The sequence below is a fragment of the Salvelinus sp. IW2-2015 genome, linkage group LG1 (assembly GCF_002910315.2).
Source record: "Salvelinus sp. IW2-2015 linkage group LG1, ASM291031v2, whole genome shotgun sequence".
NCBI classification, from domain to species: domain Eukaryota; kingdom Metazoa; phylum Chordata; class Actinopteri; order Salmoniformes; family Salmonidae; genus Salvelinus; species Salvelinus sp. IW2-2015.
The window spans coordinates 50412548-50437037 of NC_036838.1; the positions used below are offsets into that span (position 1 = coordinate 50412548).

Genomic DNA, 24490 nt, shown 5'->3' on the forward strand with positions numbered 1-24490 from the left:
TATTGCTCTATCTTCTCGGGGTTAAAGAGAAGGCATGGCCACAATCTGGAAAACAATACCCATACTGAAGCCCATGTCTTCTCAATCCATTCATGGTAGCCCACTGCTACCTCAACAAGGGCCAAGTTACTCAAGTGTTTGGTTGTAGCCAACACCCAAGCCCAGCCAACCCAAGTCTTGCACCCCAGACGTCTCAGGCTTACTAAGACATTGCGGCTGTTGAAAGGGTCTAGACAACCCTAGTCTAACAGTTCAGCGAGCACAAGCAACCAAAATGTAACATCTAACTGCAACGCCATACATTCAGTGCAACAAAAACATAACTTCTTCCATATGCTCTTTTTCCACATTTTGTTACGTTACAGCCTTATTCTAAAATGGATAAATTCACGTTTTCTTTATCAATCTACACACAGTACCCCATAATGACAAACGAAATATGGTTTTTAAACATTTTTGCAAATGTACTAAAAATAAAATCCAGAAATACTATGTTAACATAATGATTCAGACCCTTTGCTAAGAGACTCGAAATTGAGCTCAMGTCACTCTGACAGAGCTCCAGAGTTCCTCTGTGGAGATGGGAGGAACTTCCAGAAGGACAACCATCTCTGCAACACTCCACCAATCAGTCCTTTATGGTAAAGCGGCCAGATGGAAGCCACTCATCAGTAAAAGGCACATGACAGGTCGCTTAGAGTTTTCCAAAAGGCACCTAAAGGACTCTTTGACCATGAGAAACAATATTCTCTGGTCTGATGAAACCAAGATTGAACTCTTTGGCCTGAATGCCAAGTGTCACATCTGGAGGAAACCTGGCACAATCCCTACAGGTGAAGCATGGTGGTGGCAGTATCATGCTGTGGGGATGTTCTTCAGCGGCAGAGACTGGGAGACGAGTCAGGATCGAAGGAAAGATGAACGGGGAAATGTACAGAGAGATCCTTGATGAAAACCTGCTCCAGAGCGCTCAGGACCTCAGACTGGGGCGGAGGTTCACCTTCCAACAGAACAACGACCCTAAGCACACAGCCAAGACAATGCAGGAGTGGCTTCGGGACAAGTCTCTGAATGTCCTTGAGTGGCCCAGCCAGAGCCCGGACTTGAACCCAATCTAACTTCTCTGTAGAGACCTGAAAATAGCTGTGCAGCGACGCTCCCCATCCAATCTGACAGAGTTTGAGAGGATCTGGAGAGAAGAATGGGAGAAACTCCCCAAATACAGGTGTGCCAAGCTATTAGCGTCATACCCAAGAAGACTCGAGGTTGTAATCGCTGCCAAAGGTGCTTCAACAAAGTACTAAGTAACGGGTCTGAATACTTATGTAAATGTGTTATTTCAGTTCTTCATTTTTTTWGCTACAATTTCTAAAAAAACGTTTTTGCATTGTCATTATGGGGTATTGTGTGTAGATTAYTGATGGGGGAAAAAACGATTTAATATATTTTAGAATAAGGCCGTAATGTAACAAAATGTGAAAAAAGTCAAGGGGTCTGAATACTTTCCGAATGCACTTTAGCTCCCAAAAATTCTCCATAGTATGCATAGAACACCTGAGAAAAGATGAATTAGATATTTTGTAACTGGTAACAAGCAGCAGCTAGGGCTTTTTTTCTTGCACTTATAATCAGACCTCTCAATGGCTTTMTCTATATATGAGGGTGCACTGGTTCTCTAATATAGTCATATCGATATGGTAGTTGCTGGCCTTGACCCTCTCCAAAAAAAAAAGTTATAGGTAGTAATTTTGCTGATTAATTCAATTTCACATTTTGAAGCGGGAAGAGCAGGCCAAAGTCAAAGCCTTCAGGAGATTTGACACATTCTTTCACTTTTGTGATTTTCTTTTCATGTCTCTGTAAGACAACTCATCTGCGGGTGGAATTTGCTTACTGCTGTCGCCTCAGTCAATCTCACACAAAGACTCTGTCATGTTACACATCTGCACCTGGTAGCAGCTTGACATCAAAGGCCTTCACTCTCCCAGACAGTGCTGAATTTATACATCCATCAATATGTTCCAAACCATGAAAAATAAAAAATATGTCTGTGTGATGCTGATAGAAAAATAGATTGAAACTTGCCAAACACACTTTCCCCCCAAAAGGTATTTTAAGTAGCTTCAAGATAACACATTGGTGATAACACTATCAGTACAAATCTTTCTACTTTACAAGATAATTCACATGAAAGCGCAGGAAATGACAAGAGAAAAGGATGTTGCTCTATTCTCTATGAAATACTTCATTCTGAATAAAGCATACATTACCTATGCAACCTGTTTAGCCAGACAATAAAGAGCCTAGATACAGTATCTCCCAAAGCCCATTCTGATAGGAGCTGCTGTGCTGTGACTGGGGATAGAGAGAAGACAGTGTTTAGTAGGTGCTGACATATCCTGTGATCTAGATAAACTGGAACAAATAAAACCCAGTCTTGCTTTTTATGTTGGTCTCCATTGAAATGTCTTTGTACCCATCATGATAACATTTCATTTTCCTACAGCTAGACTAGAGAAGCCACCTCGCAGCTATTTTGCCTGTCACTGTTTTTAACTACTGCAGCCAAGCACTGAGAGTAGATTACAGTAGTTAGAGAACATGAACAACACTGTGACAAAACTGCTAGTGGCATAAACGTTTAACTTTCTTGTTAGCAATCTCCCCCATGTGGCACTTTAGCAACAGCAAGTTGTTTATTATGTTCAGAGCTCGGCAAAAGCGATTAAAGAAACTCTTCAAGAATCAAAGTGTTATAAATGCATGGAAACACAGCCAGCTGTAAATGCCACAGAATTAGAAGCTTACCAACCCTAATACCCGTATGGCAATTTTCAGCTTGATGCTGATATAAAGAAATGACTTTTTAATGTAAGCAATAAATGCAGTCAAGAGAACTATTATGTGAGCTTTCTTCTTCCCAACATAAATCTATATGCCACCTTTCTTTGGCCGGTGTAACGAGTGTGCTGAGAGTCGGGAAGCAAGTACAGGGAGTGAGTGTTTTAGTAAATAAACAAAACAATAACCACGAAACACAAACATGAAACAGAGTCAATAACACCTGAGGAAAGAACCAGATATAGGGAAGATAATCAAGGAGGTGATGGAGTTCAGGAAGTTGTCATGAGGCGCTGGTGCGCTTGACGATGGTGACAGGTGTGCGGGATAATCAGCAGCCTGATGACCTAGAGGCCAGAGAGGGAGTACGTGACAGTACCCACTCCCCAACGCGCGGCTCCGGCCGCATGACGCCAACAAAGGGGACGAACCCGGGGATCAGGAGAGGACCGGTCACCCCTGCTGAAGCGCGGAAACCTGTCGAGCTGGCTGGGGCGCCGGAACCTGACAGACCGACTGAGGCAGGGGAGCCTGGCGATCCGGCCGAGGCATAAGAGCCTGACCAACCGGTGGAAGCAGGGGAGCCTGGCGATCCGGCGGAGGCATGAGAGCCTGACCAGCCGGTGGAAGCAGGGGAGCCTGGCGATCCGGCAGAGGCATGAAAGCCTGACAAGCCGGCGGAGGCATGAAAGCCCGACAAGCCGGCGGAGGCAGGGGAGACTGGTGATCCGGCTGAGGCATGAGAGCCTGACGAGCCGGCGGAGGCAGGGGAGKCTGACGAGCCGGCGGAGGCAGGGGAGCCTGGCGATTTGGCAGGGGAGCCTGGCGATCTGGCTGAGGCATGAGAGCCTGTAGTGGCTCCCGAACCCGACGTCATTTACACTGACACAAAAATATATATATTTTTAAAAAACACTCCCTGATGCGTCCCTTAGGTGAGGTGTTATTCTGTAACGAGTGCGCTGAGAGTCGGGAAGCAAGTACAGGGAGTGAGTGTTTTAATAAATAAACAAAACAAAACAATAACCACGAAACACAAACAATGCACTGACATGAAACAGAGTCAATAACATCTGAGGAAAGAACCAAAGGGAGTGACAGATATAGGGAAAATATAGGGAAGATATAGGGAAGAGTCCAGGTGAGTGTCATGAGGCGCTGGTGCGCTTGACGATGGTGACAGGTGTGCGGGATAATCAGCAGCCTGATGACCTAGAGGCCGGAGAGGGAGTATACGTGACAGCCGGACTCATGAATTCACTTTTTATCCTTAATACTCCTATAAAAAGCTGTAGATTAGCAAAGTAACTTGACTGTGATCTTCAAAGGCACTCAAAATAACAGCAGCGTAGCGAGTAATACGAGCAAGCAACCGTTGGCATGATATGTTCTTCATTCTGTTTGAATATGAAATTCAAATGAAGTTCAAACGGAGACAAGTGCATTTAAAATTAATCTAAATAGAAACACACACTGATGTTCTGAGGGAGAACTTCTTCCTGGAATAGGCCTTCGCCTGTTAACTTAAGCATCACCAACATATGAGTAAATTGGAAGAGAAACTAAGACCTGTATGGTGCATGATTTGAACCTACAGATGTAGGATCTTAATCTGACCTATATTGTCACAGTAAAATAAACCTGCAGCAACAGGATTTTAATGTTTAATCCATAATGTTGCTTGTTCGGTGGTTAGGCTACTAGCTGGCCAAAAGTAGGCTACATGAAAAGTGCAATACTGTTAAAAATGTATAACTGTGTGTTAGTGTGGGTTTTCAGTGAATTTATGTAAATCACAAAGCTCATCTGCATTTCCTGAAAATTTTCAGCAACAAAAGAGTGATCAAATTAATATCCTACAGCTGTAGCATCATTCAGCACGATGATAATTGAACTATCTGGCCAAGAGCCATCCTTACTGAAATCCAACCCTTTGTCAGGCTGCTTTAATTCATAATCCCTTAACAAATAAAGAAAATATCAGCATGTGCAAACATACATACATGAGCACTAACAAACACATACACAACTGTACAATCACACAATGCATACCGTTTCTCAAAATAACAAGAGCGTTTCTTCAGTTTTCAACTCCATTGCACTTCAAAATGCCTTTAGAGACTGAAGCATGGTAATCCTATAAACTGCCACAGGGATTTCTGCATTAGCAAAGCAATAAAAATCGCATTGGAAAGTTGTGTAAATAATTAGGCTGATTTTGGCACATTAACATTAGTTACACAATAATTTGATTGTGATTGTAAGATCAGTCCTGATCTTACATCTGGAGAAAACAGCTGTGCTGTGGGCCTGGAGAGGACCTGCTTCAGAAGACTACACAGAGAATGCACTCAGTTACATTTTTTACCCTTCGGCCCACAGTTGCCTTTTTTTTCCAAATGGAGAAGTGATTGGCTGAATTCAAACAGAGACGAGTATATGGCTGTTTAGCACGCTGGGATGATAGAACAGGCAGGAGAAACACAACACACTTCCTGCTCTGATAGTGAGAAGCGCACAATCTTTCTCAAATACTTCAACCCACACAAATTAAAGACTTATGACATATGAATCCCCTCTGAACTTAACACAGGAACATTTCCAACCATTGATGAACCTATTCTGTTATCTCTCAATTTCCACAAATACAAAAAGCCTTCAAGCTAATTTTCTTAACTTCTCTGGGATATGTGGGACGCTAACGTCCCACTTGGCCAAAAGCCAGAAAAAATGCAGCGCGCCAAATTCAAATATATTACTATAAAAATCTATCTTTCATGAAATCACACATGAAAGACACCAAATTAAAGCTACACATGTTGTGCATCCAGCCAACATGTCTGATTTCAAAAAGGATTTACGGCGAAAACACACCAAAKGATTATGTTAGGTCAGTACATAGCCACAGAAAAACACAGCCATTTCCCCAGCCAAAGATAGGAGTCACAAAAAGCAGAAATAGAGTTAAAATTAATCACTAACCTTTGATGATCTTCATCAGAATGACACTCATCGGACTTCATGTTACACAATACATGTATGTTTTGTTTGGTAAAGTTCATATTTATATCCAAAACTCTGAGTTTAGGCGGGACGCTACTGTCTCACTTGGCCAAAAGCCAGAGAAAATGCAGCGCGCCAAATTCAAATAAAATACTATAAAAATCAAACTTTCATTAAATCACACATGAAAGATACCAAATTAAAGCTACACGTGTTGTGAATCCAGCCAACATGTCTGATTTCAAATAGGCTTTTCGGCAAAAGCACACCAAACGATTATGTTAGGTCAGTACATAGCCACAGAAAAACACAGCCATCACTTCATCAGATGACACTCATAGGACATCATGTTACACAATACATGTATGTTTTGTTCGATGATGTGCATATTTATATCCACAAATCTCGGTTTACATTGGCGCCATGTTCAGAAATGCCTCCAAAATATCCGGAGAAATTGCAGAGAGCCACGTCAAATAACAGAGATACTCATCATAAACTTTGATGAAAGATACATGTTTTACATAGAATTAAAGCTACACTTGTTCTTAATGCAACCGCTGTGTCAGATTTCAAAAAAACTTTACGGAAAAAGCACACCATGCAATAATCTGAGATGGCGATAATGTCCATTACTTATGTCCAAGTAGCTACTTTTGCTAGAATGTTTAGTACACATGTCCAAACGCTGGCGCAGATCCAGGCGAACGTCGGACGAAAACTTCAAAAAGTTATATTACAGGTCGAATAAACTTGTCAAACTAAGTAGAGAATCAATCTTCAGGATGTTGTTATCATAAATATTAAATAAAGTTCCAACCGGAGAATTCCTTTGTGTCTACAAAAGTAATGGAACGCAAGGCGATATCATTTGGAATGCGCTTGACCAAGAACTGGCACTCTGCCAGACCATTGACTCATTCCCGTCTCATCCGACCCCACATCACAGTAGAGGCTTCATTCAACGTTCTACAGACTGTTGACATCTAGTGGAAGGCGTAGGAAGTGCAAACAGATCCATATCTTACTGGGATTTGAATAGGCGATGAGTTGAAAATCGAACAGCCTCAGAATTCTCACTTCCTGTTTGGATTTTTTTCTCAGGTGTTTGCCTGCCATATGAGTTCTGTTATACTCACAGACATCATTCAAACAGTTTTAGAAGCTTCAGGGTATTTTCTATCCAATAGTAATAATAATATGCATATATTAGCATCTGGGACAGAGTAGGAGGCAGTTCACTCTGGGCACGCTATTCATCCAAAAGTGAAAATGCTGCCCCGTATCACAAAGAAGTTTTAACTTCGTCACTCACACCCTGAAGGACAATTAAGACCACTAAATTCTATGTAGTGTTGGCCTATAGTGGTTAGTGACAACATAATATTATCGAGGTAGTTTGGCATCTCCCTAAGAGTCTATGGGAGTAAACCTGCAGGGGTTTGTGCCCCTGCCGTTAGCTGTGAGCTGAGGGGCTGGGATGTTAAAGCCCATCACTGTCTACAGGGCTGTGAGAGACAGAACACAGACACACTGCTCCTCTGAAGCCTAGAGCTCCTGACGTGTTAACACTCCCACCTCTCCCCACTGGATCACTCAAGCCTGCCTGCTTACTTCCTGGGGCCCCAGCACATTTAGATACGGAGAGGGGTGTGAGGAGCACACACACACACACATACATACACAAACACACAAAAAGAACCACACTGATCCACCAAGAGATGGAGATTCCAACAGCTAAATAACCAGTAGATATGTAACCATGTATTAATCTACTGTTTCTTAAGAGGAACTTTGACCCTATATCATGACAGAGGCACAGTGTTGAGGGGAAATGAGGGGGAGAAGAGAAAATCCATTCCAATAACCCTTCTAGGTAAAATGCCCCTCGGGGAGTCCATAAACCTTAACTACTACATGTACCTACCTGTACTTGCACACTAACATATGATCTCTCTACAGGCAGAAGTCCACTACACACTACAGACCTCTTCTGCTATAGAACAAACTGTGCTGTATAACATCAACTACAATAAATCATACATAGATTCATCACACAGTAGCATGATCATGAGATATTTCAACACTTACAGTCTGCGTGTACATTTTCAGGTGTTTGATAGTGAACCTTCAGAGCAAGGTTTTTGTTTCAACAAACATACAACCAAGGCAACCAGACTGCATCAGGTTATTTATTAAGCCAATCCGATACAACATTCACCCTCACACTGAGATTGAAGTCTAATGAATAATCGTGTGTTTACCTTCTACAATGACTTGCTCGTTTAAAGCAATCTTCAGTTCCAGCGTAGTGACTTCAGCCTCCTTGCCCTGCAGACAGAGGACATGGGAATTAGAGGTTGTTATTGAATAATCACTGCAACTAACTACAGCTTTTGCCATCAGCAATCACCAAAACAGAATCGCTGAAAGACAAACAGACAAAATCTATGTTTATTAATAATACTGCTTGCAGTATGAGCCCGCTCAACAGGATTGATCACAATTACACAAATAATGGGTATGGGTAACACACTTTTTCCAGGAATGGGTAACACACTTCTTCCTAGGTAATTATTAAGAAGTAGTCGATTTTTGTATTTCTTTCCTGATGTTTTTGTTTGTCTTTCCTTTAAATGGTGTCAGCAATCTTTCTTTTGACTGATTATCAAGCACTGACATACAGTGCCTTTGGAAAGACTTCAGACCCCTTGACTTTTTCTAAATTGTATTACGTTACAGTCTTATTCTAAAATACACTAATTCATTGTCCACCTGTGGTAAATTCAATTGATTCGACATGATTTAGAAAGGCACACCTGTCTATATAAGGTCCCACAGCTGACAGTGCATGTCAGAGCAAAAACCAAGCTATGAGGTCTAAGGAATTGTCCGTAGAGCTCCGAGACAAGATTGTGTCGAGGCACKGATCTGGGGAAGGGTACCAACACATTTCTGCAGCATTGAAGGTCCCCAAGAACACAGTGGCCTCCATCATTCTTAAATGGAAGAAGTTTGGAACCACCAAGACTCTTCCTAGAGCTTGCCGCCCAGCCAAACTGAGCAATCGGGGGAGAAGGGCCTTGGTCAGGGAGGTGACCAAGAACTCGATGGTCACTCTGACAAAGCTCCAGAGTTCCTATTTGGAGATGGGAGGATCTTCCAGAAGGACAACCATCTCTGCAGCACTCCACAAATCAGTCCATTATGGTAGAATGGGTAGACGGAAGACACTCCTCAGTAAAAGGCACATGACAGCCTKGCGTTTGGAGGAAACCTGGCACCATCCCTACGGTGAAYCACGGTGGTGGCAGCATCATGCTGTGGGGAAGATTTTCAGCGGCAGGGACTGAGAGACGAGTCAAGATCGAGGGAAAGATGAATGGAGCAAAGTACAGAGAGATCCGTGATGAAAACCTCCAGAGTGCTCAGGACCTCAGACTGGGGCAAAGGTTCACCTTCCAACAGGACAACGACCCAAAGCACACAGCCAAGACAACGCAGGAGTGGCTTCGGGACAAGTCTCTGAATGTCCTTGAGTGGCCCAGCCTGAGCCCGGACCTGATCGAACATCTCTGGAGAGACCTGAATAAAGCTGTGCAGCAACACTCCCCATTCAACCTGACAGAGCTTGAGAAGATCTGCAGAGAAGAATGGGAGAAACGCCCCAAATACAGGTGTGCCAAGCTTATAGCGTCATACCCAAGAAGACTCGAGTCTATAATCGCTGCCAAAGGTGATTCAACAAAGTACTGAGTAAAGGGTCTGAATACTTATGTGATATTTCCGGTTTTTATTTTTAATACATTTGCTAAATTACTAAAAGCCAGTTTTTGCTTTGTCAATATGGGGTATTGTGTGTAGATTGATGAGGGAGAAAAAACAATTAAATCAATTTTAGAATAAGGCTGTAACATAACAAAATGTGGAAAAGTCAAGTGGTCTGAATACTTACCGAGTGCACTGTATACTAGTGCATGTAGATAGCTACCCTAGCCTTATTGTCTACCGCATCTCCTCATTTCCATCTGGTTGATCAGCACAATCGTTCACTATACTGTAGCCGTTGAGGACGATAAGACTTAACAATGAAGTTGTTAAATGAAAATGAAAGTTTATTTTTTTAATTCCTTGCGCCAGATGCCGCTATCAGAAAAATGTAAAAGATGACTCCACCTGGTGGAAGAGCAAACCTGTCTTTCTAGACTCAGGAGCACACTAGCTGTTCAGCATGCACTGTGTGCACTGTAAACTGAGCACTCAACCCCCCCAAAAAAATACATCAAATCTTTTATGGTAAACGGAAAAGTGACTATGGGGCAATATCTCAGAAGCATTTGAATAAAAGCATTAAAGCATATCCAAATATGAAAAAATACCAACTCTCTCACACTGTTCTTTTGTACAGTTTACATTTGGCAGTCAAAGCTGTGGCCAGGCATTTGTGGAGCTCCAAAGTGTTTATCTAAAGCAGACTGTGCCTAGATAAAACACATGAGCCTGAACCTTGCCCAGTTACAGCATTCATTATCTGGTAAATGCCCTTGTTGAAAACACTAGTCAACATTAAACTCACTTTGAACTCGACGAGGGTCGAAAATCATACAAAATGGACTGTTCCCACACCACTCTCGTATTATTCTGATTCATTAGACTTCAATTAACATATCATCAATGACATGGTAAATCATAAGCGAGTGGTGACTAATGACAGATATTCTCAGTTTCAAACTATTAAACATCATTAATCCCTATCACCTGAAAAGGCCCAGGGAACTAAATGAGTTTACCCAACGCATAACATCCATTTAGATAAATGTTCCATCACTTTAATGACGGAAAATGTGTATTGGAGGGAAAAAAGAAACAACAAAACTATGATAGCAGCTGTGATGGTGCTTTTTTATCCCTCTGTGCAATACAATGCACATCTTGTAATACCTAAATAGATAATTGTGTCAATTTAAAACTGCACGTGGCAGTAATAGTAGTGTTTGGAGCGGTGGGGGTGCAGTGAGCTCACGGTGTGGATAAACAACAGCATGCTGCTCTGCCCAGTCGGGTTTGTAGAGCCCATCACACACTCCCACATTGAGATTTGAGGGAACAGAATAACTCCTGGTTGAGATGATTACCCACCCAGGTGTTTTATGTGCACGCTCAGTGAGAACATGAATCAAAACGCAACAACTTCCTGAGACAAAAGAGAGTCGAGGAGCATCTTACAATGCTTGCTGCCAAAGTGTTGAAAAGATAGCTAGGTATTTTGTGTGAGGAGGTAAAACAGTTGAACAACAAAAGTGTTCATCAAGGGAGTTACAGTATTAGCCCTATCATATCTGCTGGAAAGACACAGAGAGATACAGACACAGAAAGACTGAGTTGATTCAAAAGCATATGTTCCTACATTGTATGTTGTGCTGTACCAACAAATCAGAATTATCATCATCATCATCTACATGAACATAATTGTTGTCTCTGTGATGTAATAATAAATATACTGTATTATTGTTGTCTCTGTGATGTAATAATAAATACACTATATTATTGTTGCCTCTTTGGTATAATAATAAATACAATGTATTATTGTTGCATCTTTGGTATAAAAATAAATGCACTGTATTTCATGACAAATGCAAAACATTCATCAGTATTGTGTTTTTTTATTCTTGGTTGGGACTATTTTAGAGGTTGTAGGATCGCATGTTCAAAAAAGGAATGAATACCCCTCCACTGAAACGCACACAATCCCAAAAGAAGGCCCAACATCCACTCCGGATGGCTCTTCAGCCCTTCTAATGGACAGACTAGACTCTCCACTCTCTTCACACCATTCTGACAGAAAAGAAGAGTTCATGAATATTTACCACAAAGTAAAGTTATTCCATTAATTACTCTGAGCATGCTTAAAACGATATCTGTGGCTACTTCTGTGGTAGGTCGTTAATGAACTTTCACACGTCATTACCATATGAATTAATGCCCAACTCGATGGCTGTCTGTCAATAGAACAGTTTCCTCACTCACTGTCTTTAAGCCTATCAGCATGTTTCGATCACTTAGTGACGCTAGCTGCATCATTCTACACGGATCTGTTTATTTATCATACCATGAACTAGACAGCAAATCAAATCAAAGTGTATTTGTCACGTGCGCCGAATACAACAGGTGTAGACCTCACAGTGAAATGTTTACTMWSWWMKCRWAKCKAKKYMMSKAWTTTTWAYMWAAAAAAWWYGMWWTWYGMWAAKSYWWYYWWAYMWAAAAAAAACTGTAAAAAAAACAGTAAAATGACAATGAAAATATCAGTAGAGAGGCTATATACAGGTGGTACCGGTACAGAGTCAATGTGTGGGGGCACTGGTTAGTCGGGCTAATTGTATATGTAAGTATAGTTAAAGTAACTATGGATAGATGATAAACAGAGAGTAGCAGCAGCAAAAAAGAGGGGTTGGCGGGGGGGGGGAACACAATGCAAATAGTAATTCAGGAGTCTTATGGCTTGGGGTTAAAAGCTGTTGAGAAGCCTTTTGTCCTAGACATGGCACTCTGGTACCACTTGCCATGCGGTAGTAGAGAGAACAGTCTATGACTGGGGTGGCTGGGGTCTTTGACAATTTCTAGGGCCTTCCTCTGACACCGCCTGGTGTAGAGGTCCTSGATGGCAGGCAGCTTAGCCCTAGTGATGTACTGGGCCATACGCACTACCCTCTGTAGTGTTTTGCGGTCGGAGGCCGAGCAATTGTCGTACTAGGCAGTGATGCAACCAGTCAGGATGCTCTTGATGTTGCAGCTGTAGAACCTTTTGAGGATCTGAGGACCCATGCCACATCTTTTCAGTCTCCTGAGGTATAATAGGTTTTGTCATGCCCTCTTCACAACTGTCTTGGTGTGTTTGAACCATTCTAGTTTGTCGTTGATGTGGACACCAAGGAACTTGAAGCTCTCAATCTGCTCCACTACAGCCCCGTCGATGAAAATGGGAGCGTGCTCCTTCCTCCTTTTCCTGTAGTCCACAATCATCTCCTTTATCTTGATTATGTTGAGGGATAGGTTGTTATTCTGGCACCACCCGACCAGGTCTCTGACCTTGTCCCTATAGGCTAACTCGTTGTTGTATGTGAAAACAAAAAATAGCATTGGTTTGTTTGAAAATTCCTCCTGTAAATGGGTGGTGGTCTTGTTTGAACATTCCTCCTGTAAATGGGTGGTAGTCTTGTTTGAACATTCCTCTGGTAAATGGGTGGTGGTCTTGTTGAACATTCCTCCTGGAAATGGTGTGGTCTTGCTTGTTTGAACATTCCTCCTGGAAATGGGTGTTCTTGTTTGAACATTCCTCCTGGAAATGGGTGTGGTCTTGCTTGTTTGAACATTCCTCCTGGAAATGGGTGGTGTCTTGTTTGAACATTCCTCCCGGAAATTAGTGGAGGTCTTGCTTGTTTGAACATTCCTCCTGGAAATGGGTGTGATTGTCTTGCTTGTTTGAACATTCCTCCTGGAAATGGGTGCTGGTCTTGCTTGTTTGAACATTCCTCCTGGAAATGGGTGGTGGTCTTGTTTGAACATTCCTGCCGGAAATGGGTGGTGGTCTTGTGGATCAATATAAAGAATGTATTAATAATAATAATAATAAGAGGGAGTCCAACAGGATAGGCAGTCAGTGATATCTATATTCAGGACATTAGTGTTTGTTTTTAGGGTGTGTGTCGAAGATTTCCCAAGTCACTGTCCGTGCTCTGAAACACAGGAAAATCTAAGGCATGACTCATTTTCAAACAAATGCAGCTGTTTATATGTGATTCACTAAAGGACTGACTGAACAGTATTTTTTCCTTCATTTCTTTCAAGCTTTATTAAGGCAGACTGATTCAATGAAAACATAACTACGTCTCATAAAAACCGCTTCAAAATATCAAGTGTATTTTCTCTTTCATGGTGGCATTATATTGCACACCCACATAGTCTGTAAACAACAGCACTCAAACAGCACGCAAACAGGCTCAAAACCCACCAATTAAAKCCAACTTCGCATTTGGAGTTTTTTTTGCCTGTAAGCTGAAAAGGCAACAGTGCAGCCTGCTGAATGTCAGCCTGTCTGATCCCAGAGATTCTTTGGACCTGCCCTCATGTATTGCTGAGCTAAGAACAAAGTACACAGAGAGAGCTTTCCGCCTTAATACCAAGGAAGTGGAATTTCACTCCTAACCCTAAACAAACAAGGCAGCACATTTCTTTACACTATTTAAATGTTAACAGAGCTCTTTGAATAGAGCATTCCCTTCCTATGTAAACCCAAATTACTTCACTCTGGCTATACACAGATTCTAATCAACTGATCCATGAAGTAAACATCAGAAAAATAACTTAATTTGGTTTCTCCTACAGTTGAGAACTACTAGCTGGGACAGAGGGAGGCAGAGAGAGAGATAGAGAGGAGGGAGGGAGGGAGGGAGAGAACCCTACACACACGGAGAGCACAAAGGGGCTAACCGACAGACAGATTATGCAATGCTATTTTTACGGCCAATTCCTTTCCACCCTGTCAAACAGGAGGACTGTCAATTCTCTCCTGTGATATCACGTTTCCACTCTCCCAAGTCTCTGTGTCCTGCTCCTCCATTCGTCCACCTCAGATCCTGTGTGCTATTAATATCAATAACCCACAGATTCCATTTCCCCGGACAAAGACGGAGGGAAAGAAGGAGAGAGGAACTGATACCCTCACCCATCACAGCAGCACATTCACTCCTTTGCTATCACACCGTTCTGAACTAGAGAACAGGAGCAGCTCACGCTCGCACACACAGTTTAGTTTAGTTCACATGATGCAAGCCTCTTCTATGAGATCACCAGAGGACTGCTGGTCAGGCAGCCCTTAAGTCTGTCAGAAGCCTTCAATCCAAACCCTGGACCTCCAGAAGAACTTCAGCTCTTCAGAGGAACGCATCTTTCTACCTGCGGCACAGTTCTTTGCATCACTTACAGAACAAACCCACAATACAGACACATGCAACATGAACCCATACAAGGCCAGGGAAGAGAAGGAGAAAAAGTACAATTAAAATCTTTACTGACTTACCCATGAACCGTGAGCCTGAGTTTCATTACATTACTGAAACATGAATGTAGATTCCCCAAGGTTTAACAAGACTTCTACAATCCACTTCTCAAACAGAAGAAAAGCCTGTCAGTGCTAGTAGCAGTAAAAGCAGTAGTTGTAGTGTGAGAGAGCTGAAGAGAGCCCTGACTGCAGTGTTCAGAGGAACTGGAGGTATGTGGTCTAAACACAACAAAAGCCAGAGCCTTGCTCTAGATTAAATATGCAGGAAGAGGTCCCTTTGCATAAACACAAACACTCAGCAAATGAAGGACTGGCACAGACCAGGCAGAGCAGAGCAGGCGCCTGCTGAGAGCCATACCTGTCCTCTGCCCGTTTAATTAGACAAGAGCAAGCAGAACAAATGAACGAACACCAGAACGGTCACACAACCAGTCCAGAACAAAAAMCTGCTTAGTTTGTCCTCAGTAAAGTGCTCAAAGTTTGTAAAGACACATACCAACTTCAAACACATTACTTTTGTTGTAGGACTTTTAAAAATTAAATTTGTTTCTATCAGTTGTTTTTAATACATAAATATCAAATACCTCATCTTCAACTTTTAAAATATCAATTTCAGCTACTCGCTTAACTTGTGTAAGCAAATGTGACATACTATATCACCTATAGGACATTCTAAAGAATATATCCATCACCTTAAACGGTAAAGTGTTATTAAAATGAAAAAATTTAATTAAAGTAGGTCATGTTTGGGTATGAATATTCCTTTCAATATCCAGTAAAAGTATCATACTTCTACTACTTATCATGCCTTCAGTCATCCCCCTCTCTGCTCCCTGCTGCACTCTATGGACTATGGACACCTCATAATGGATGAATAGAAAATAAAGGCTGAGTCTCTAAAGCCAGGGAAAAAACGGATACGATTTAGAACAGCCACAATTGTCCAGCTCTTACAGTCTACAGACCCTTTCTCATTCTTGCTCCCTCTCTCTCTCTCTCTCCTTCCCTCTATCTCTCTCTCTCTCCCTCCCTTTAACTATCTGTCTGTCTATCCCCAACTCTCGGGATATGAATTCAGAAACTCATAACGGTGCAAGACTCCTGGAGTGTCTGCCTGAATCTGCCAGGCTTCATGACTAAAACTTGAAGTGAACCAAAGAGAACGGGAGACGATGCCCAAAGAAAATCTCGAGCCCAGCTTTAGATGCTGAGTGATATACTGATGCCCAGTCAAAGATTTCATTTCATGTGCCCCTCTCTAAATTAGAAGGGGGAGAAGTAGAAATGGAGGAAGAGGGGTGCAGACAGCAGGCTAGGGAGGGAGTAAGGGGGAGAGGGGGGGGGGGCAGGGAGAGAAGGAGGGCCAGAGAGAAGGAGAGAGAGAAGGAGAGAGCCGCGGAGAGCAGAAATGAGACCTCTGGAAAATAAACAGGGTATAGAGTTTCAAAGGCAGGGGGACACAGGCATTCCATTGTTCAAGCCAATTATCAGTGGAAAACAATAACAACAGATGGATCAAGAGCGGCCAACTTATGCTGGAGCACCCCGGCGCTGGAGAACAGATGATGAAACGTGAGAGTGGTGTCGGGGGAGGGACTGCCCTGCCGTCGAGTCGCCCAGCTCAGCTCCACACACCAGATGTGAACTTCTACAAGGACAGTTAAATATGTGCTCTGTGGTCGCCACTTGTGCTACACGGCTCAGACATACCAAACAGTGGCTAGTCCACACTTCACTTCCATTCATTTCAAAAGAGATGTCTCCTTGGGCTGTTAGAAGTGAAATTATACATGTGGCACCTGTGTTTCTTCCGAAGTAAATTCAAACCTGTGCATTTTATTTATATTTAACGCATACAGATGTAAAATCTTAATTTGATCAATATTTTGTTGCTGAGAAATAATTTTACTGCACCGCAGGAAATGCAGATGAGCTTCGTGATTTACATAAATTCACTGAAAATCCACACTAACACACAGTTATATTAACAGTATGGCACTTTTCATCAGGGAACATTGTGGACTAAACGTTCAAATCCTATTGCTGCAGGATTATTTTGCTGTGACAACATAGGTCATTTTTGGCTACTTTCTGGTAGACCTTGTTAGATGGGCATTAGGGACCAGGTGGTGAGGTATTTGCCCTTGTATATTTTGCCCTGTGTTACAGTGTCCATTCAGCACACATCCCAGAAGACATTGTGATGTTTTCATTTGATGTTGTTTTCCCCTTTACCTGCATGCACCTATAGTGGTCAGATTCTACCAGACACCAGCATTGGTGAGCGAGAGAGAGACCTCATTGTTTCTGGCTTCAGCGAGAAATCCCTCATATCAGTCCTAGACTGACAGGCGAGGGGAAGGGGGTGGGGGGACTCCAACCTTAAAACAAAACCAATTCTCAATGTGGCTCGTCAAGGGTGGGACATGTCTGCAGATAGTAGCACAAATGATCTGACCTTCCTTTTAGAAGAAGAGAGGTTTTTGTTTCATTAACTTAAGACTAAAGCGTAATTATCTCCCTATAGACCTTAATCACCAGCAAAAGGATAATAGAACAGAAAGCCGTTTCCAGTTCGGTCACTCAAGTTTTTTGTCATGTTTTTTTTTCTACTCCCGCTTCCTTTAGCTGAGAGTATCAAATAATGGCAACCGATCGTATTGCAAGAGCAAAATCCCCCTTTCAAATATCTCTGTTGTGGAGCATGAAAGACAAAATTGTTATCTGGTTAAAATGTTCAACTTTGCTGTAAAATGGGTTCACTTGGTTCAATACTCTATCTCTGGCCTGTCTTTATCTGGTCTGTCTGTTCATAGAGCTAGAAGTTAGGGGGCAGAGGACGAGGGGCCCGGGGGGGATGAGCCGGGGGGGTGAGCCTACTGTCTTCTGTCTCTTCAGAGAGGGAGATCACTGGAGAGTGAATGTAATTATCCATGTTTGAAATAAAATCAGGTTGAGCACAAACAGACCGGTTTATAATCATATATAATATTTTAAATGACTTAATAGTGCTTGAAGATGCTTGTAATACTATCCCCAAAATGGAGGATACCTCAAGGATTTCACAGAAGGAAAAAATATAGAAACTTTGCCTAGATTTAATTAGGTTATAAAAAATTATTGCCATTAGCAAATCTCATCGAAGGGGTTGAGGCGTTTGCCTGAAAAACATCTTCTTTTTTGGGACGGAGTGAAGACAAAGGTTTTTTTAGACAGAAAGTGGAGGGCAAGCATCCGTTTTGTGCACTGACACCGAGGTCGAGTTAATTAGACTATTGTCATTTTAATCAGGACAGCTCGGCGGCCATCCCTTTCTGAATGAGCCGGTGGACTTTAAACGGCTGGGGGATGTCTGTGTGTGCATGTATGCARGGGGCCTGAGGTCTCACACAAACACAGCACACAGCACACAGCACAGTGCCATGGGTTATGGAGTACAGTTCTGCTGGTTCTCTCACATGCTCAGAACATTAATGAGCCGGAGACACAGCAAGGAAACACAGACACCCCGAGTATCACCAGAGGAAACTACTCGCCTTTGCTCTGCTCATGTCTCGGTTCATTTGAAAATAATTTAAATATCAAATATTGGAAATAATTTACTTCTCCCTGGCTATCAGATTTTGAATAGTGAGTCTATCATGTCATCTTTCTTATGCTCTCAACTGACATTAACATTTAAAACATCATTAATGTAAACACATTTTAAGGTGCTTATCACTATGGTTACAGAAATTGTAATTTTTTTCTGATGTCCATATTTTATTCATACAATGGGGCAATTGTAAGAACACACTAAAGAAATTTAAAAAATGAATCTTTGCTGAAAACTTGTTATCAAAAAGAAGAAAGAAACAGATAAATCAAAACAGACAAAAGAGTAGATTAAACTCTCCTGAAGCCATTGGTTCAACTATATTCACTGCAAATACTTTATAAAAAATGTTAAATCTAAAAAATAAAAAAAACAGCACTGTTCAACCAAATACTCTCAGTTGAACTGGTTGGACTCTCAGACAAGCAGGGGTTAGCAGGGGTTAAAAGAACAGTGAACAATGCATCTCGTTGGGGCTCTACCTGCCAATCAGAGAGTTGAAAGCAGGCCCTAAACAGGGCTCTAAGTATCTCTGTAATGTTCCTCTCCTGCCCTCTTGACTGATCTGGAGTCCGCTGCAGACAGTTGAGATGTGACAGATCACATGCAGACGAAAGGTCATCAAGTCATTAAGTCCCCCCACCTGGCATTCATTACCTAAGGCCCTGAGCTGCACCCACCCATGACACTGGTCAGACAGGAAGCACATAGACAGCCAACTAAACATAGTTATTCTATATGAACTGACCCTAGAGGGAGATCTAGGGAAATCACCATGAGGTCAGTCAGTCCCCCCTGCAAACTTGACTTTGACAAACTTGAAAAACTCTTCTGTGTCTGTTTATGATTATGTTAATAGGTCTCTAACTTCATCGTTTTTAACATTGATCATTAATATTTTAGAGAATGTTAAAATTAATTTGATCATATATTAACTTCATTCAATAATTCAACACATACAAATTAATAATTCAATAAAAAGAATGATCAAAAATGTTGAAGAGGAAACCAAAGAGAGACATCCAATAGCTTAATGTGGAGATATTTAACTGGAAAGGTTCACACTACTACAAAGCCTTTGGGTAGTTTACAGAGTGTGAAAGGCTATCAAAGTCCAGTCTAACTTGCTTTTCTTAATGACTATGTGGTGTTGCTACAGAAGAAGTTTACCCTGAAAACACTCTACTATCCACAAAATAAATGATCAAATCGCCTAATTACTGTACCTGGGAGAAAATGCCCCAATTTAAACCGCTATTTGAAATCTGTAATCCAAACATGTCTGCTGGAGGGATTGACCACAGCAATTGAAAACAACAGGTTGTTCTGTTCACTGAGGTGAACATGTAGAGATAAAGGAAGAGACACAAGCTGTAAAGCCGTGCTCCGGTACCAGCTCTCTGTTCCCAAAGTTCTTCCGTGAGAGATTTACAGGGATTAGATGAAGAAATGAAGGTCTAATCTTTATTTGACAGGCTAGCCAATCTCTGGCTGACTGGTCACTCTTCACTGTGTAGACCAGGCCTCTTTCAGCTCTCAGCTCTCAGGTCTAGCACCAGCAATAAAGCGCCTTCACAGAGCTCCACACACCTCAGTCCTGTTTAAAACCACATTTAGGCTGATCATACAAATGTGTGACAGTATGAGCTCTCAATCCCATTATCATACAGAATCATTCAATGTCATTTTGGGGTGAGCAATGTGCACAAACCTAATGCAACAGATAAAAGAATAGCAACTCTCCAAATGGTACTCCATATATGGTCGCAGTCATAACGGTATACTATGGTTAACATCCTGGTGGCTATTTTTTTTTTTTTTTCAATCTAATTATATGCGTGTCTGCAGTACCTGATTGGAAATATAGAACCAATTTCCATGTGCAGTTTAATGACAGATGGAAAGAGATATTTCATGGAGATGTATAGTTAAGAGCGATAACCAATTAATCAAAGTGCCGGACAATGACACAGGCTAAATTTAAACACAGGAGAAAAAATGTCAGACGGCAGCCCCTTCCCTTAAATTATTCATTACTGCCTGTTATTACGTAGCATATAGAATTTTAAATCGCTGATTCTACTTAATTACAGTTTGCGTTGATACTTGCTACAGATGTCACAGCTTGCAGTGGCAATCTTTCACAATGTTTAACCCTGTCAAATAGTGGAGGGGTCCTTCCCCCCCTCTGCATCCACCCSTCCCACTCCGTCTGTCTTCCCAATGCCTGACCTACAGGCTCATTCCCACGCTAACAGAGGAGAGGAGGAGGAGGAGGAGAGAAGGGCTGAGTGGTATATTCAAACAAACATCTACAGTTGGGACACAATAGCATCTATTATGCTGGAACTCAAAGAGTAATGATGATGCTCCGGCCAAAACATGGCTCTCACTGTGGAYTTGAGTTCATACTAGCCAGGCATTCCAGGATATTGGATCCCTTGGATAAATAGGAACAATGTGAAAGGTTTCCAAAGTTGGCATTTCAGGCATTGAATTATGTCACGAGAGAATGCTGAATTACAGTACATATTTTTGCTATTAAAAACAAGTACATCATGTATTGTGTCAGTACAGTACATGCACATCAACACTGTACTTCCGTTTGCCTGCAACAGGAAGACAAAAGGTTTGATTGTGTGCCACTCACTAAATTCCCGTTTCTCTTTAGCAAGTATCTCTGTTCACCAAACAGCTGTATGCAAATAGTTAGTCATGCAGCATTCAATTGTTTTGTATTAATATTTGAATATTGAAATAACACAATTCAGATCTAGATATTCCATTTCAATTTCCATATACGTGAACTGGAGTTGCACATCAACAGATGAATWCTTCACAACGATGCCGTTTTTGTAAAGTCAGAAATATTGTTGTTGTTCTTTTTATTATTTGACATGATTACATTCCTGTAACATAGCTCTATTACCTAAAAGCAAGTTACCCCTGATTCCTAACTGCAGCCTATATCGCAGAGATAGAACTGTCTGTATTACCCACGTTCATGCCACTTAACCAAATTGGAATTGCCGATAATACTATATTTACATAGCTGTGTTGGCTAGGCGTGATTATGATCATAAAAATGTCTCCCCACGCTATGACGGAAAGTTTAGCAGCAGTGTGTGAGTGAGGCTGAAGGACATAACAATAAGTTAACACAGGTTACAGCAGAGCCAAGGAAAATAGCTCAATTATACACATGGGCTGAGTTTACACAGGCAGCCCAATTCTGATATTTTTCCACGAATTTACCAATCACATCAGATCTTTCACATATCAGAATTGGGCTGCCTGTATAAATGCAGCCACGGAGCTCCAGCATCATGTGGCTTTCCTGTGGTAAACAGATGCAGGGTGACTCTAGTAACCCTGCATCTGTTCACTTGTTGAGACAAACTATTCCTGTTGCTCACCCTCACTAACACAAGCCCACACAATTTTCTTACAGGGCCGAACAGATCAGAAGATTAAACTGCAGAGGATATTATTAAGGTTGTCCCTCATATCACCAACATTTGTTACAGTTTTACAGCCAGTCAAACAGACAAAATGGTTTTGCATACACTAGGATGATAGGATGAGTCTATAGTGTGGCTTAAGTTTCTTCCTCTCAGAGAGCCAGACTCTTCTCTGTCTCTGATAGAAGCTCATCCATTTACTAAATACATACAGTAACCTGAAAACCATAAACTGGGGAAGACCATATTACAGTACTAAGTAGTAAACAAGTACACAATAAAACATGTACTCTATTTCATGATGTTATAGTCAATCAAATCACTCTGCACTCAACAAAGAGCACTCTGTTATCTCACTGTGGCTGTGACCGTGCCTCACACAGTGTCTGTGAGGGCATTTGAGAGCATACAGTACGGTCTATCTGATCAGAGCTCCAGTCCAGACCTCAGATGTCAGAGTGACTGGGAGGCAGCGTCAGAGAGAGGCCCAGTAACCAGGCCTGTCCTGTCGTCCCTCAGCTCAGACAGAAAGCTAGGAGCAGCGCTTGCCTGCCTGCCACTGCCAGCAGCGCAGTGTTCAGTTCACAGGAGCCGTGTCTGACTGCATGCTCAGCTCAGCTCAGGATGGCTTGTTGATTCCAGGCAGTGTGACACATCTGTTGCTTGTCACATCGTGTCGTAGCTTCATGTCTGCGAGCCAGACACAAGGCGAGCAGCACGTCGCTCCACGCGCCTCATCCTCTCTATGTGTTGACAAACAGCGCTGCAGCATTACAGACAGACAGAGTCTGGGCCAAGGATGCATGTCCACAGTTTGGAAGGTCAGGAGGTGGGACACATCACTGGCTGTACAACCACTGTCAAATACTCACTTTGAGTCAGTTTATTGTAAGCAACTACTTTGGGTGACATAGTGTTGAAGTGTATGTTCTCAATCATGCAAGGAGTGCTGAAACAACATTCAAAATGTGTATTTCATAATGGCCATGGAAAAATGTAATTTAAGGGAAAAAATTATGGAAAGTATTCACTTAACCTAAGACCTCCTCAAAATTGCCATTAGTTTATATTGAGAATCAATTTCTTTCCCCCAATGTCTATAGAAATACTTTAATGCTTTAAATCAAATCTCCATCAAGGGTTTATTGGCTTAACAATGCACATTCTCTTGGACAGACATAAATAGTATGAAGTGCTTTAAGTGCCTTCAAAGAAAGTGCCAGAATATATTCCATGCAAGACTTACATTGTAAGCTTAAATACATCAGCGATGACCATTGCTAATTGATTATTTCACCATACATCTATGAAGTACACATCATGCAATATCAGCAATAATGAAATGACATTGTTTCTCATCACCAGTCAAATCAGCATGCATTTAGTGGGAAGAGCAGCACTAAAGAGGCTGAGAAGTAGTTACTAATGGCACTGTTTCAGAAGCTCTTTCATACATTCATAAGTGCTTCACTTCTGTGTCCTTGTCTTCTCTAATCAATATTCAAAAGTGCCTAGTAATTGCAAGTTTTGGATGAATTTACATGCAAAGGATTGTCTGTGTTATATTCATCAAACACTTGTCTGAGACAAAACTGTCAAAGAGCGTTCTTTTATTTTTGTGTTATCTTCTATTTATGTAATTAATGTTTGTGACAGCAAAATGACATTTAGCCTACCTCTCATCCTAAAACACTTTTTTATAATAACAAATAATAATTGGCAAATTAGACAAACGTTTGAATTTCCACAAGTATTAAAGGCCAAACTGGTTATGTAAATACCACAGAAGGGAAATATTTAGATGGCTCATTTACATTATCAGATGACAAAACATTGATTTGTTCCATTCAATATCAACCTGTTTTGCAAACACACAAAACTAGACACGACACATCGTGGCTTAATACAACACACAACAGAATACTACTGATTGAACACCTGATAATATGCCGGAACACCATGTCTGCCCTTTCAAACAGCCGCATCAAACCTCAAGATACCTTCAGTATCACAACATATCATCAGCATACCAAAACATATACCTAAAGAATCTGCAACGTTGTAAAAATTCTACAACATTGCAAGTCTCTAACGTATTCTGAGGGATCATTTAAGGCCTGCATCCAGAGGATCTGTCTGGCCTTCATTAGCTTCCTCCTGGCATCTACTATCCATTTCAGAGAGAAGATGTTGTATATTACCTGTAAAAATATATATAAGGCAATGTTTGTATGAACCCCTTTCAAACAGCCCTTTACACACAACATTCTTGCAGGTATACCACTTTTATACATACAGTTGAAGTCGGAAGTTTACATACACCTTAGCCAAATACATTTAAACTCAGTTTTTCARAATTCCTGACATTTAATCAGAGTAAAAATTCCCTGTCTTAGGTCAGTTAGGATCACCACTTTATTTTAATAATGTGAAATGTCAGAATAATAGTAGAAAGAAGGATTTATTTCAGCTTTTATTTCTTTCATCACATTCCCAGTGGGTCAGAAGTTTACATACACTCAATTAGTA

General features: G+C 41.5%; 1 protein-coding gene across 2 annotated transcripts in view; it reads right to left on the bottom strand.

The window, feature by feature from the left end:
• Positions 1–24490, bottom strand: part of LOC111969407 (forkhead box protein P1-B) — a 239615-nt gene that overhangs the window by 135977 nt on the left and 79148 nt on the right. For both annotated transcript variants that reach the window (XM_023995596.3, XM_023995605.3), the window contains exon 5: positions 8109–8175. The gene's annotated coding sequence lies outside the window, so the exon portion shown is untranslated. The remainder of the gene's footprint in view (positions 1–8108; positions 8176–24490) is intronic.